Source organism: Heterodontus francisci, chromosome 43, assembly GCF_036365525.1.
Source record: "Heterodontus francisci isolate sHetFra1 chromosome 43, sHetFra1.hap1, whole genome shotgun sequence".
NCBI classification, from domain to species: Eukaryota; Metazoa; Chordata; class Chondrichthyes; order Heterodontiformes; family Heterodontidae; genus Heterodontus; species Heterodontus francisci.
Window position 1 is genome coordinate 6,412,095 of NC_090413.1, and position 15,215 is coordinate 6,427,309.

The window sequence follows — 15,215 nt, forward strand, 5'->3', positions numbered from 1 at the left end:
TAATGCACAGAGCAGGGTTACTCACACTGTAATGCACAGAGCAGGGTTACTCACACTGTAATACACAGAGCAGAGTTGTTCTCACACTAATACACAGAGCAGGGTTACTCTCACGCGAATACACAGAGCAGGGTTACTCTCACTGTAATGCACAGAGCAGGGTTACTCTCACTGTAATGCACAGAGTAGGGTTACTCACACTTTAATGCACAGAGCAGGGTTACTCTTACTAATGCACAGAGCAAGGTTACTCTCACTGTATTACACAGAGGAGGGTTACTCTCTTACTAATACACAGAGCAGGGTTACTCTCACTGTAATGCACAGAGTTGGTTTACTCTCTTACTAATACACAGAGCATGATTACTCTCACTATAATGCACAGAGCAGGGTTACTTTCTTACTAATACGCAGAGCAGGGTTACTCTCTTCCTAATATACAGAGCAGGGTTACTCACACTGTAATACACAGAGCAGGTTTTCTCTCAAGCTAATGCACAGAGCAGGGTTACTCTCTTCCTAATATACAGATCAGGGTTACTCACACTGTAATAGACTGAGCAGGGTTACTCTCTTACTAATACACAGAGCAGAGTTGCTCTGTTACAAATTTACAGAGCAGGGTTACTCTCACTGTAATACACAGAACAGGGTTACTCTCACTGTAATATACAGAGCAGGCTTACTCTCACTGTAATACACAGAACAGGGTTACTCTCACTGTAATACTCAGAGCAGGGTTACTCTCGCACTGTAATACACAGAGCAGGGTTACTCTCTTACTAATACACAGAGCAGGGTTGCTCTGTTACAAATATGCAGAGCAGGGTTACTCTCACTGTAATATACAGAGCATGGTTACTCTCACTGTAATACACAGAACAGGGTTACTCTCACTGTAATACTCAGAGCAGGGTTCCTCTCACACTGTAATGCACAGAGCAGGGTTACTCTCTTACTAATACACAGAGCAGGGTTACTCTCACACTAACACACAGAGCAGGGTTACTCTCACACTGTAATACACAGAGCAGGGTTACTCTCACACTGTAATACACAGAGCAGGGTTACTCTCACTGTAATGCACAGAGCAGGGTTACTCTCACTAATGCACAGAGCAGGATTCCTCTCACTAATGCACAAAGCAGGGTTACACTCACTAATATACAGAGTCGGGGTAATCACACTGTAATACACTGAGCAGGGTTACTCTCACTCATGCACAGAGCAGGATTCCTCTCACTAATGCACAGAGCAGGGTTACACTCCCTAATATACAGAGTAGGGTTAATCACTCTGTAATGCACAGAGCAGGGTTACTCTCACTAATATACAGCGTAGGGTTACTCACACTGTAATACACAGAGCAGGGTTACACTCACTAATATACAGCGTAGGGTTACTCACACTGTAATACACAGAGCAGGGTTACTCTCACTAATATACAGAGTAGGGTTAATCACACTGTAATACACGGAGCAGGGTTACTCTCACTGTAGTACACAGAGCAGGGTTACTCTCACACTGTAATACACAGAGCAGGGTTACTCTCACTAATACACAGAGCATGCTTACTCACACTGTAATACACAGAGCAGGGTTACTCTCACAGTGTAATACACAGAGCAGGGTTACTCTCACTAATACACAGATCATGCTTAGTCACACTGTAATACACAGAGCAGGGTTACTCTCACACTGTAATACACAGAGCAGGGTTACTCTCACTGTAATGCACAGAGCAGGGTTACTCTCACTAATGCACAGAGCAGGATTCCTCTCACTAATGCACAAAGCAGGGTTACACTCACTAATATACAGAGTCGGGGTAATCACACTGTAATACACTGAGCAGGGTTACTCTCACTCATGCACAGAGCAGGATTCCTCTCACTAATGCACAGAGCAGGGTTACACTCACTAATATACAGCGTAGGGTTACTCACACTGTAATACACAGAGCAGGGTTACTCTCACTAATATACAGAGTAGGGTTAATCACACTGTAATACACGGAGCAGGGTTACTCTCACTGTAGTACACAGAGCAGGGTTACTCTCACACTGTAATACACAGAGCAGGGTTACTCTCACTAATACACAGAGCATGCTTACTCACACTGTAATACACAGAGCAGGGTTACTCTCACAGTGTAATACACAGAGCAGGGTTACTCTCACTAATACACAGATCATGCTTAGTCACACTGTAATACACAGAGCAGGGTTACTCTCACACTGTAATACACAGAGCAGGGTTACTCTCACTGTAATGCACAGAGCAGGGTTTCTCTCACTAATGCACAGAGCAGGATTCCTCTCACTAATGCACAAAGCAGGGTTACACTCACTAATATACAGAGTCGGGGTAATCACACTGTAATACACTGAGCAGGGTTACTCTCACTCATGCACAGAGCAGGATTCCTCTCACTAATGCACAGAGCAGGGTTACACTCCCTAATATACAGAGTAGGGTTAATCACTCTGTAATGCACAGAGCAGGGTTACTCTCACTAATATACAGCGTAGGGTTACTCACACTGTAATACACAGAGCAGGGTTACACTCACTAATATACAGCGTAGGGTTACTCACACTGTAATACACAGAGCAGGGTTACTCTCACTAATATACAGAGTAGGGTTAATCACACTGTAATACACGGAGCAGGGTTACTCTCACTGTAGTACACAGAGCAGGGTTACTCTCACACTGTAATACACAGAGCAGGGTTACTCTCACTAATACACAGAGCATGCTTACTCACACTGTAATACACAGAGCAGGGTAACTCTCACACTGTAATACACAGAGCAGGGTTACTCTCACTAATACACAGATCATGCTTACTCACACTGTAATACACAGAGCAGGGTTACTCTCACACTGTAATACACAGAGCAGGGTAACTCGCACACTAATACACAGAGCAGGGTTACTCTCACTGTAATGCACAGAGCAGGGTTACTCACACTGTAATACACAGAGCAGGGTTACTCTCACGCGAATACACAGAGCAGGGTTACTCTCACACTGTAATACACAGAGCAGGGTTACTCTCACAAATACACAGAGCATGCTTACTCACACTGTAATACACAGAGCAGGGTTACACTCACACTGTAATACACAGAGCAGGGTTACTCACACTGTAATACACAGAGCAGGGTTACTCTCACTAATACACAGAGCATGCTTACTCACACTGTAATACACAGAGCAGGGTTCTCTCACTAATACACAGAGCATGCTTACTCACACTGTAATGCACAGAGCAGGGTGACTCTCACACTGTAATACACAGAGCAGGGTTACTCTCACACTAATACACAGAGCAGGGTTACTCTCACTGTAATGCACAGAGCAGGCTTACTCTCACACGAATACACAGAGCAGGGTTACTCTCACTGTAATGCACAGAGCAGGGTTACTCTCACACGAATACACAGAGCAGGGTTACTCTCACTGTAATGCACAGAGCAGGGTTACTCTTTTACTGATACACAGAGCAGGGTTACTCTCACGCGAATACACAGAGCAGGGTTACTCTCACTGTAATGCACAGAGCAGGGTTACTCTCACTGTAATGCACAGAGTAGGGTTACTCACACTTTAATGCACAGAGCAGGGTTACTCTTACTAATGCACAGAGCAAGGTTACTCTCACTGTATTACACAGAGGAGGGTTACTCTCTTACTAATACACAGAGCAGGGTTACTCTCACAGTAATGCACAGAGTTGGTTTACTCTCTTACTAATACACAGAGCATGATTACTCTCACTATAATGCACAGAGCAGGGTTACTCTCTTACTAATACGCAGAGCAGGGTTACTCTCTTCCTAATATACAGAGCAGGGTTACTCACACTGTAATACACAGAGCAGGTTTTCTCTCAAGCTAATGCACAGAGCAGGGTTACTCTCTTCCTAATATACAGATCAGGGTTACTCACACTGTAATACACTGAGCAGGGTTACTCTCTTACTAATACACAGAGCAGGGTTGCTCTGTTACAAATATACAGAGCAGGGTTACTCTCACTGTAATACACAGAACAGGGTTACTCTCACTGTAATATACAGAGCAGGCTTACTCTCACTGTCATACACAGAACAGGGTTACTCTCACTGTAATACTCAGAGCAGGGTTACTCTCGCACGGTAATACACAGAGCAGGGTTACTCTCTTACTAATACACAGAGCAGGGTTGCTCTGTTACAAATATGCAGAGCAGGGTTACTCTCACTGTAATATACAGAGCATGGTTACTCTCACTGTAATACACAGAACAGGGTTACTCTCACACTAATACACAGAGCAGGGTTACTCTCACTGTAATGCACAGAGCAGGGTTACTCTCACGCGAATACACAGAGCAGGGTTACTCTCACTGTAATGCACAGAGCAGGGTTACTCACACTGTAATACACAGAGCAGGGTTACTCTCTTACTAATACACAGAGCAGGGTTACTCTCACACTAACACACAGAGCAGGGTTACTCTCACAGTGTAATACACATAGCAGGGTTACTCTCACTAATACACAGATCATGCTTAGTCACACTGTAATACACAGAGCAGGGTTACTCTCACACTGTAATACACAGAGCAGGGTTACTCTCACTGTAATGTACAGAGCAGGGTTACTCACACTGTAATACACAGAGCAGGGTTACTCTCACGCGAATACACAGAGCAGGGTTACTCTCACACTGTAATACACAGAGCAGGGTTACTCGAGTTGGTTTACTCTCTTACTAAGACACAGAGCATGATTACTCTCACTGTAATGCACAGAACAGGGTTACTCTCTTACTAATACGCAGAGCAGGGTTACTCTCCTCCGAATATACAGAGCAGGCTTACTCACACTGTAATACACAGAGCAGGTTTTCTCTGACGCTAATGCACAGAGCAGGGTTACTCTCTTCCTAATATACAAAGCAGGGTTACTCACACTGTAATGCACAGATCAGGGTTACTGTCACTGTAATACACTGAGCAGGGTTACTCTCTTACTAATAAACAGAGCAGGGTTGCTCTGATACAAGTATACAGAGCAGGTTTACTCTCACTGTAATATACAGAGCAGGGTTACTCTCACTGTAATACACAGAACAGGGTTACTCTCACTGTAATACACAGAGCAGGGTTGCACTCTTACTAATACACAGAGCAGGGTTACTCTTACAGTGTAATACACAGAGCAGGGTTACTCTTTTACTAATACACAGAGTAGGGTTATTCACACTTTATTACACAGAGCAGGGTTGCTCTCTTACTAATACACAGAGCAGGGTTACTCTTACAGTGTAATACACAGAGCAGGGTTACTCTTTTACCAATACACAGAGTAGGGTTATTCACACTTTATTACACAGAGCAGGGTTGCTCTCTTACTAATACACAGAGCAGGGTTACTCTCTTACTAATATACAGAGTAGAGTTACTCAAACTGTCATACACAGCGCTAGGGTTACTCTCTTGCTGGTACACTGAGCAGGGTTACTCTCTTCCTAATATGCAGAGTAGGGTTACTCACACTGTAATGCACAGAGCAGGGTTACTCTCTTACTAATACACAGAGCAGGGTTACTCTTACACTAATACACAGAGCAGGGTTACTCTTACACTAATACACAGAGCAGGGTTACTCTTTTACTAATACACAGAGTAGGGTTATTCACACTTTATTACACAGAGCAGGGTTGCTCTCTTACTAATACACAGAGCAGGGTTACTCTCTTACTAATATACAGAGTCGGGTTACTCACACTGTAATACACAGAGCAGGTTTACTCTCACACATATTCACAGAGTTGGGTTACTCTCTTACTAATATACAGAGTCGGGTTACTCACACTTTAATGCACAGAGCAGGGTTACTCTCACTGTAATGCACAGAGCAGGGTTATTCTCACTGTATTACACAGAGGAGGGTTACTCTCTTACTAATACACAGAGCAGGGTTACACTCACACTAATGCACAGAGTTGCGTTACTCTCTTACTAATACACAGAGCAGGCTTACTCTCACACTAATACACAGAGCACGGTTACTCTCTTATTAATACACAGAGTTGCGTTACTCTCACCGTAATGCACAGAGCAGGGTTACACTCACTGTAATACACAGAGCAGGGTTACTCTCTTACTAATACACAGAGCAGGGTTACTCACACTGTAATACACAGAGCAGGGTTAGTCTCACTGTCATACACAGAGCAGGGTTACTCTCTTACTAATGCACAGAGCAGGGTTACTCTCACTGTAATGCTCAGAGCAGGTTTACTCTCACTGTAATACACAGAGCAGAGTTTCTCTCACACTAATACACAGAGCAGGGTTACTCACACTTTAATACACAGAGCAGGGTTACTCTCACTGTAATACACAGAGCAGAGTTTCTCTCACACTAATACAAAGAGCAGGGTTATTGTCACACTAAGGTCTATACACATACACAATCTACCCACCCGACTAAATGGTTCCCGAATAACTGGTATGGGAATTACAGTTGCCAGTTCTATGGCAGATTGCGGTTTTCCCACAATCTGACTCGTGTGGCACATTTTATGAAACTGCACCACATCCTGGGAAAGTCCTGGCCAGGAAAAATGTCGACCTATCCATGATTTATTCTTCCGATCCCCTGCTTTTGGAATTTCATCGCCTATTCTTAATATTTCCCAGCGATACTTTGATGGTACCACTATCTGGTGAACAACCATCCATTCTTCGTCCGCAGGTCTTGGAGGAGTTCTCGACTTCCTCATCAGAATCCCATTTTTAATATAGTAGCCTGCTGGAACTCCCTTTGCCTCAGCTTCTGTGACAGCTGATGGTTCCACTTTATTTAACTCTGGATCGCCTTGCTGAGCCTTGATCAGAAAAGAATTATTGAACATTTCCTTCGGATTATCCAAATCCCCAAAGAAAGTTTCAGATATTCGACTATCTGACTGTGGTGCCAATTTTACCTCTGACAATGTTTAGCCATTGCTCGGGTCATGTCACATGAAGGAAAGATTCCTGGAACGTTTTCCTGCAACTGTTCTGCCTCTTTAACATCGCTTTGTTTTTCCTTGACTACTGGAGAAGCTACTACCTTCACTCAGGCCAAAATATTCCCCAGGAGTAGGTCAACTCTGTCTACTGGCAAACTATGGACAACTCCTACAGTTATCTTTCCAGATGTTAGGCGACACGCTCAGTGCACCCAAACCAAAGGTACGGGTATATAATCCCCGCAAAAACTATTCACTTAAACTTTGGCATTTAGTGAACTCTCTGGTGGAAAAGTTACGCCTTTCCCCAGGGAAAGAGTTTGAGTGGCTCCTGTATCCCTAAGTATAACTATAGGTTTACCTGCCTCATTTGAGAGATAAGGAGTTACTTTTCCTTTTGACAATAACTCTCAGGTATCTTATTCATGACCCCCGCAGTCACAGCGGTTTTTGTACTTGGCCTTACAGCAGCAGTCAGAGCTCCAGTCTGATCTGTCGTACACTCGGTCAGGGTCCCTTTCTCTGCATTGGCCTTGTGCACCCCAATAAGTCTCATGGGTTTAACCCGCAACTTCCCGCATTCTGCATGAAGGTGTCCTACCTTGTGCCAACAGTAACACTTAGGTTTGCGGACCTCACTTCCTCCCTCAGCTTCTTCCTTTCTGGCCTGAGGAGGCGATCCCGGGGCGTTCCCAGCTGTCCCTTCTTGTCCCTAGCTACTTGCCTTCCTTTCACCCTCCCACCTTCTATCCTTCTCGGGTTTGTGGGGGTGACGGACAAAGGGTTTGGGCTTATACACAAGCTTGTAATTATCAGCAATTTCTGCTGCCTGTTTGGCCGTTGAAACCTTCTGGTTCTCTAAATGGGTCCTTACTAATGGAGGGAGTGAATTTTTTCATTCTTTCAGGAGAATTAGTTCCCTAAGGTTCTCATACCTTTAGTGTCCCTATCCAACATATCTTTCTCCAGTTCCACTTCTCCACAGGTCACAACATATGTTTAAATTTTTACCCAGTTCCTGATATGGTTAATCATAGACTCTATTTTTATCCCAGAATAAAATACACCAACCATGTTTCTTTAATAAATAACAAAATTATCAGTTTATTATAAAACAAGTCTTAACCAGTAACAAAGCAAAGCGATAACGCACAGATTGAAACCTGAAAGTTCCATTTTTACCTTAGCCCCTCACACACGCACATACACTGATTAACCGATAAATAGAGATATTCTCTTTATAGCTCTATTCCATACAAAAACAGACAAAAACAAATACTTTGGCCAAATACTTGCTAATTCTTGAAGAAGAAAAAAATGGGAAGATGTCAGATGTCCTTTTTCGATTTGGCGTCCCAAATATGCATAGACGGCTGTTACTGGGATCTTCCTAGAACAGTTCTTTTCAGGTGACATTGAAGATCAGTTTGGGCTGGCCTTGCAGGAGAAATGCAGCATCAATTTTTCTATTTCTTACCCTTGCTTCTAAGAGCTTCTCAAAGTGATGGAAAAACTGGCAGACTTTTCAAAGAACTGGAAAAAAACTGAGTTGGGATTTGTCCTTGGCAGGTTGATTTTTTAAACTCTTTTTCAAATATTGTCCATACCCCAACTGCCTATCCAAAGTGAAACAAAAAAACAAGTTCAAAAGACCTTCTGATTACCTCTTTAAAAAAAAACACCAAGCCTCCTGACCCCTATAATTCTTGACCTGTCTCTTCTTTGTAAACATCTTTCCCCAGGTCAAAAAAGTTCCTGCTGTGTACTTATCTGAAAGCAGGTGCCTTCCAGTAACTTTTGTTTACCAACCAAGTCCAAAAGACCTTCTGATTACCTCTTTTAAAAAAAAAAACACCAAGTCCAGCATTATGGAATCCTTTTTCAGCTTTTTCAAAAATTTATTTAGAGATACAGCACTGAAACAGGCCCTTCGGTCCACCGAGTCTGTGCCGACCATTAATCACCCATTTATACTAATCCTACACTAATCCCATATTCCTACCACATCCGTCCTTATATTCCCCTACCACCTACCTATACTAGGGGCAATTTTATAATGGCCAATTTACCTATCAACCTGCAAGTCTTTTGGCTGTGGGAGGAAACCGGAGCACCCGGAGGAAACCCACGCAGACACAGGGAGAACTTGCAAACTCTGCACAGGCAGTACCCAGAATTGAACCCAGGTCGCTGGAGCTGTGAGGCTGCGGTGCTAACCACTGCGCCACTGTTAATACCCAAGTCCTCAAAATTTAACAAATAAAATGGAAACACTCAACGCTCCCTATGAGGAAAGTGAATTATTTGTCAGACAGATGGAGACTGGACATATGCAAGCTTGAGGACTCTAACATGGAAATGGAGTTCAACCTGTCTCAGATCCCCAGTTGGTGATTATAATGAATGTCTAGTTAGGTATACCAGTTCGGGCGAGAGCCTGTATTTTCTAATATTCATTCTTGGTGTATGGCTTTCACTGCCAAGGCTGGAATTTATTGCCCATTCCTGGCTGCCCTTGAGAAGGTGACGGTGAGGTGCCTTCTTGAACCGCTGCAGTATGTGTGTTGCGGTTACACCCACAGTACCATAAGGGACGGAATTCCAGGATTTTGACTCAGTGACAGTGATGGAACAATGATATATTTCCTGGTCAGTATGGCGTGTGGCTTAGAGGGGTACATATTTATGATGGTGTTCCCGTGCACCTGCTGCCCTTGTCCTTCTACGCAGTACAGGTTGTGGCTTTGGGGGATATGGTTGAAGAAGACTTGGCAAGTTGCTGCATTGCATTCCGTAGATAGTATACATTACAGCTATGGTGGAGGGAATAGATGTTTGTGGTGATGGTTGGATTATCTGTGGTGAACTGTTTTGGATGGTGTTGAGCTTCTTGAGTGTTGTTGTCACTGCACCCATCCAGGTAAGTGCAAACTATTCAATCATTCTCTCGGCTTGTGCCCTGTAGGTGATAGAGATGCTTTAGGAATCAGGAAGTGAGCCAGTGATTGCAGAATACCCAGCCTCTGACCTGCTCTACCAGTCACAGCATTTAAGTGGCTGATGTAGTTGAGCTTCTGGTCAATACAACCCCCAGTATATTGATCGGGGGGTGCGGGGGTGGTGGGCAGATTCGGCCAGTGTAATGCTACTGAGTGTCAAGTGAAGGTGGTTGGACTCTCTCTTGTTGGAGCTGGTCATTGCCTGGTACTTGTGTGTCACAAATGGTACTTGTCAGAACTGTTTTAATGAAGGATTTCAACTTTCGTACAGATTGGGATAAGCAGACCAGCTCACGTCAGAAAGGTAATGCAATTCTTGAGTGTGTTCAGTATAGCTTTCTGCAACAATATGTCCTAGAACTAACAAAGGAGGATTTAGTATAACACAGTATATTGGACATTGGTTTGTTACTGGGTAAAATATGCTAATCATGCTGTATACCTCATCACAGGAAGTGATGTAACACCAGATGTGTGGATCTCTTGTGTACAGGCTTGGAAGATGTAAACCATATTGTAAGATGTGTTTAATAAAGTCCCTGTTTCTTTCAACCCATCTGGCCCTTCAGATGTTGTGTGCTAGACTAACAGTAAGCAGAATATTACATGGTGGCAACAATAAACTAGAATGATAGAAAAGTCCCTACCTTCACCAGAATGCTTTGAAAAAAATCGCAGGCCTAAATCAAGCTGAGGCATGGCCAAAGTGGTGTCGAAGATTTGCCCGGTATTGCACTGCATCGGGTCTTGCTAGGAAACCAAGCAGTAAACAGGTCAGTACACTGTTGTATGCGATGGGTATCTGTGCGGATGATATTCTTGTAACGCAAAATATCAAAGCCACGTACGACAAAGTAGTCAAAGCACTCGATGCATATTTTAATTTGAGAGAAACTATCGTCGTGGAGTGTGCCAAATGTAACAAACGTACCCTGCGCCAAAGGGAAAGTGTCGATGCATTTATAAGTGACTTACGTAAACTTGCAGAAGTCTATGAGGATGGCGGCTTGAAGGATGAACTGATTAAGGATAGAATTGTCATAGGAGTGTTCGATGATGCCTTGCCTGACCACTTGCAGGCGAGAGATGATCTAACCCTAGCAAAGGCAATTCAACTGAGCAGGACAAGCAGAGGCCAGGAAACAGAATCAATCTGTGGTCTGAGGTGACGGAGAGTCCTGTCGCAAGGGCAGCTGATTCAGTTGAGTTTCTTAGGCATAACAAAGGTATAAATGGCAGTAAAAAGCAAGGGAACCAGGAGACTCTAGCGGCAGCCCAGGTTAACTGGCTGTGGGAGACACAGGCTGGAAAACTGTCCTGCCAAAGAGGCTGAATGCCGTTCGTGCAGGATGAAGGGCCACTTCCATGCAGTGTGCCAAAGCAAAAAGCCGGGACAGAACATACAGAAAGGGAAAACTTTGGAAAATGGGAAAATATATGAAGTGGAGGATATTCACGATGTCGAGATACCTTTTCTGGGAGAGATCCAAGAACCAAGTGAGAGTTGCTGTAGCGTAGATGTTCTTGTAGAGGGATAGGATACAAGACACATTTTAAATTGGATATTGGAGCCGCAGTTTCATTTTTTTTCCGATACCGAACTGTGGTTAGAGAAGAATATTCTTTAGCCATCAGGCAAGAAATTATAGGGGCCAGGAGGTATAGAACTGAAAGTCATAGGAAAACTGAAGGCAACCCTCAAATACCAGGCAAAAGAAATCATAGAGACATTATATATGATTCAAAATCAAAACTGTTCACTACTGAGCAGAAAAACCTGCACTGATTTGCGTTTGATTTGCAGAGTGGAAGTACCAGAAAGCAGAGAAGATCAACCTGAAAACTTCATAGTTTTGGTCTCCTTATTTGAAAAGGGATATAATTGCTTTAGAAGCAGTTCAGAGAAGGTTCACTTGACTCATTTCGGGGATGAAGGGCTTATCTTACGGAGAAAGGTTGAACAGGTTGGGCCTATATTCATCGGAGTTTAAAAGAATGAGCGATGATATTATTGAAACATATAAGATCCAGAGGGGACTTGATAGAGTGGATACCGGGGGGATGTTTCCTCTTGTGGCCGAGACTAGACCTAGGGAACACAGTTTAAGAATAAGAGGCCGCCCTTTTAAGACAGAGATGAGGAGAAATTCTTTCTCTCAGAGGGTCATTAGTCTGTGATTTTCCCCTTCCCAGAAAGCAGTGGAGGCTGGGCCATTGAATTTATTCAAGGTTGAGTTAGATAGATTTTTGATAGACAAGGGAGACAAGGGCTATGGGGAGAGCAGACAGGAATAGTGGATTTGAGACCACAACCAGATCAGCCATGATCTTATCGAATGGTGGAGCAGGCTCGAAGGGCCTTATGACCTACTCCTGCTCCTGGGCTGAATTTTACAGGCTCACCCCAACATCGGGGTTGTGGTGGGGGGGGGGGGGGGGGCGCTGGAAAATGCCTCTGGGAGAGGCCTGCCACGCTCCCCGATGCCAGGAAGGCCCGGCCCCATATTGCCGGCGGCGATGAGGTCTCGTGGCGGCTCCCCCGCCACTCGGCGACGGGAGCCAAATTTAAATATGCAAAGTGCTACTTACCTTGCCGTATTATGCATCCCGCTGCCATTTCTGAAGCACTTTGGAATTCTCAGGTCACCGGGCGTCTCTCACGTGCCTTCCCAATCCTGACTGATATAAGCTGGTGGGACAGAAATTGCAGAGCTCGGAGCCTGGGAAGGTTAGTGTTGTGAGAAGTGTCTCAGCTTTGCATGTGTGTGTACGAAGGTGGGTTGGGGGGGGGGGTGGGTGAGGAGAAATGATATTACTGGGGGCACAATTCCGCATTGGTTTTGAGAGGTGGAAGGAGGATGGTATTACCGGGGGCACAATTCTGCAGGCATAAAGGGAGGTACCGCATACCCTCCCTCCGTAAAAGAGGGCACTCTGCACCCTTGAATGTTTGTGGGAGTGAAGGAACAATGGCACTCCAGGAACCCTTTGTGTGGGAAGGGTCTCACAAATGGTAGGTGGTTAAAGGTACTCTGGCTGGTGGGCCAATCAATGCTGCTGCTACAATCTGAATGTGGTCATGCAATGTGGTTGACTCTTACATGCCCTCTGAAATGGCCTAGCAAGCCACTCCGTTGTATCTAACCACTACGAAGTCAATAAAAAGGAATGAAACTGGACGGACCACCTGGCATCAACCTAGGCACCGGAAACGACAAAGGCAAACCCAGCCCTGTCGACCCTGCAAAGTCCTCCTTACTAACATCTGGGGGCTTGTGCCAAAGTTGGGAGAGCTGTCCCACAGACTAGTCAAGCAACAGCCTGACATAGTCATACTCATAGAATCATACCTTACAGACAATGTCCCAGACACTGCCATCACCATTCCCGGGTATGTCCTGTCCCACCGGCAGGACAGATCCAGCAGAGGTGGCGGGACAGTGGTTTACAGTAGGGAGGGAGTTGCCCTGGGAGTCCTCAACATTGACTCTGGACCCCATGAAGTCTCATGGCATCAGGTCAAACATGGGCAAGGAAACCTCCTACTTATTACCACCTACTGCCCTCCCTCAGCTGATGAGTCAGTACTCCTAAATGTTGAACACCACTTGGAGGGCACAGAATGTACTCTGGGTTGGGGAACTTCAATGTCTATCACCAAGAGTGTTTCGGTAGCACCACTACTGACTGAGCTGGCCGAGTCCTAAAGGACATATCTGCTAGACTGGGTATGCAGCAGGTGGTGAAGGAACCAACAAGAGGAGAAAACATACTTGACCTCGTCCTCACCAAACTGCCTGCCGCAGATGCATCTGTCCATGACAGTATTGGTAGGAGTGACCACTGCACAGTCGTTGTGGAGACGAAGTCCCGCCTTCACATTGAGGATACCCTCCTTCGTGTTGTGTGGCACTACCACCGTGCTAAATGGGATAGATTTCGAACAGATCTAGCAATGCAAAACTGGGCATCCATGAGGTGCTGTGGGCCATCAGCAGCAGCAGAATTGTACTCAACCACAATCTGAAACCTCATGGCCCGGCATATCCCCCACTCTGCCATTACCATCAAGCCAGGAGACCAACCCTGGTTCAATGAAGAGTGCAGGAGGGCATGCCAGGAGCAGCACCAGGCAAGATGAGGTGTCAACCTGGTGAAGCTACAACCCAGAACTAGTTGTATGCCAAACTGCGTAAGCAGCATGCGATAGACAGAGCTAAGCGATCCCATAACTGACGGATCAGATCTAAGGTCTGCAGTCCTGCCACATCCAGCCGTGAATCATGGTGGACAATTAAACAACTAACTGGAGGAGGTGGCTCCACAAATATCCTCATCCTCAATGATGGGGGAGCCCAGCACATCAGTGTGAAAGATAAGGCTGAAGCATTTGCAACAATCTTCAGCCAGAAGTGCCGAGTTGATGATCCATCTCGGCCTCCTCCTGAAGTCCCCAGCATCACAGATGCCAGACTTCAGCCAATTTGATTCACCCTGCGTGATATCAAGAAACTACTGAAGGCACTGGATACTGCAAAGGCTATGGGTCCTGACAATATTCTGGCAATAGTACTGAAGACCTGTGCTCCAGAACTTGCTGCACCCCTAGCCAAGCTGTTCCAGTGCAGCGACAACACTGGCATCTACCCGGCAATGTGAAAAATTGCCCAGGTATGTCCTGTACACAAAATGCAGGCCAAGTCCAACCCAGCCAACTATCGTCCCATCAGCCTACTCGCAATTATCAGTAAAGTGATGGAAGGTGTCATCAACAGTGCCATCAAGCGGCACTTGCTTAGCAATAACCTGCTCAGTGATGCTCAGTTTGGGTTCCGCCAGGCCCACTCAGCTCCTGACCTCATTACAGCCTTGGTTCAAACATGGACAAAAGAGCTGAACTCAAGAAGTGAGGTGAGAGTGACTGCCCTTGACATCAAGGCAGCATTTGACCGAGTATGGCATCAAGGAGCCCGAGCAAAACTGATGTCATGGGAATCAGGCGGAGAGCCCTCCGCTGGCTGAAGTCATACCTAGTGCAAAGAAAGATGGTTGTGGTTGTTGGAGGTCAATCATCTGAGCCTCAGGACATCACTGCAGGAGTTCCTCAGGGTAGTGTCCTAGGCCCAACCATCTTCAGCTGCTTCATCAATGACCTTCCTTCAATCATAAGGTCAGAAGTGGGGATGTTCGCTGATGATTGCAC